The sequence below is a fragment of the Haemaphysalis longicornis genome, unplaced genomic scaffold (genome assembly GCF_048455015.1).
Source record: "Haemaphysalis longicornis isolate Haplotype H1 unplaced genomic scaffold, Haemaphysalis longicornis Haplotype H1 scaffold_11, whole genome shotgun sequence".
Taxonomy (NCBI): domain Eukaryota; kingdom Metazoa; phylum Arthropoda; class Arachnida; order Ixodida; family Ixodidae; genus Haemaphysalis; species Haemaphysalis longicornis.
Window position 1 is genome coordinate 116,035,851 of NW_027526214.1, and position 2,173 is coordinate 116,038,023.

Consider the following 2,173-nt stretch of genomic DNA (forward strand, 5'->3'; position numbering starts at 1 on the left):
CGTGATCTGTCGAAGGAAGAGAAAAATTAATCCGCCTCAGAAAAAGAGGGCCTCGCAATTAATTGTGCCATTTAAAATTTCGCCCATACGTGTATGATACACCTTCCAAGGTTGTGACAGACCACCATGAGCTGTGTTGGCTTGCCAATTTGAACGATCTCTCTAGCCGTCTTGGGTGGTGGAGCTTGCGCCTTCAAGAGTTCGACGTTACAATCCTCTACAAATTTGGCAGGAAACACTCCGACGCCGGATGCCTGTCCCATGCCCCCGCAGACACACCACCACAAGACTCCGATGAAGACAGCGCGTTCTTCGGAGTCGTGTCTGAGAGCGACCTAGCCGCCAAGCAGCGTGCCGACCCCGATTTCCGCGTCATGATACACTACCTCGAAGTACGCAATGTTGCCATGCCTAGGCCGTTCAAGCGGAACTTACCAGCATTCAGCCTGAACAAATGTGTTCCAGTGAAGAAGAATTTCAGCCCCGGAATGAGAACGAATTATCTACTTGTCGTCCCCGCAGACCTCCGTGACGAAATATTGGAAGCGTGCCACGACGACCCGTTTTCCGGACATCTGGGCACAGCTCGCACTATAGCAAAAATCAAGGCCAAATACTACTGGCCCCGCCTTACTTCCTACGTCACCCACTACGTTCGGAGTTGCCGTGACTGCCAGCGACGAAAAACGCCGGTGACAAGACCCGCCGGACTTCTGCAAACGATCGCCGTCCGGTCGAGGCCATTTCAACTGATTGGAACGGACCTTCTAGGCCAATTCCCTGCGTCAAGATCAGAGAACAAGTGGATTGTCGTACCGACAGGCTACATGACGCGCTACGCAGAGACTGCCGCTCTTCCCAAGGGGACTTCAGATGAAGTCGCCAGGTTCTTTATAAACCAAGTTGTGCTGCGACATGGAGCCCCTGAAATCCTTATCACGTACCGCGGAAGAGCCTTCACTGCGGAGCTTATGCAAGGAATCTTATGCTACAGCAACACAGATCACCGAAGAACGAAGCCGTATCACCCCCAAACGAACGGACTTACAGAACATCTGAACAAGACGATCGGGGATATGCTGTCAATGCACGTCGACGTTGATCATAAGACTTGGGACGTAGTGCTTCCGTATGTCACGTTTGCCTATAACACGTCTATCCAGGAAACTACGCAAATGACGCCGTTCGAGCTTGTCTACGCAACACTGCCGACTACGATGCATGACGCCATGCTGCCGCTTGTAGAAGACGACGACCTCAACCACGACGTCGAAGGATACCTTCAGCGTGCGGAGGAGGCCCGCCAGCTCACTCGAGTTGGTAGAACGGACCAGCAGCTGGTGGATGCCGGGCGCTACAACCTCCGACACCGAGACGTCGAGTACCACCCAGGCGATTGTGTTTGGGTTTGGACTCCCATCCGACGATGCGGACTACGTGAGAAGCTTCTGCGACGCTACTTCATACCCTACCACATTCTACGACGTGTCGGGCAACTTACCTACGAGGCGATCCCCGATGGTGATTCCGGAACATCACGACGACGCACCCGGCCCGAAGTCGTCCACTTGGTTCACTTGAAACCTTACTATGCAAGATGACGGACGGTTTTGTTGCTGTTGTTTGGACTGTCTTTATTTTAGCATCGGGTTGATGCACTCTTAGAGGGTGGGTAATGCCGCGAACCGTGTATATGTTTTTTGTTTTTTTCTGCTGGCCGCCCACGCCCGGCTGTGTTATTTGCGTCCCAAGCTAAGTGCCTTCCATTCTTTTTTTCATGCCACACGGGCTATCACATTCAGATGAGCAGACTGTCTCACCCTAACGTCACTAGACCAAAATGATCTCTTTTAATCTACAATGTTCTGGATGTAAATCGACGGTTCCAGAAACACTCGTGCCAAGAGATGAAAGCCTGCAGAGCAGACGCCATGGAATTGGAATCACCGACACCAGTTTACGCACGTAACTTTTTTGATTGCTGCATGTGTTCTTTGAGTTGTTATGGCAGCACAAGTTCGCCCCAATAAACTTGTTTTTCTTGAAGACAACTGCGTCGTCTTTGGTAACGTGACAATATCCTACAGTGATGGCATGAAGGAGGCTACCCTGGTTTGTGCGTAAAGTTGAGTACCTCTGATTAAAGGACTCACGTTGGTACGACTACAACTGA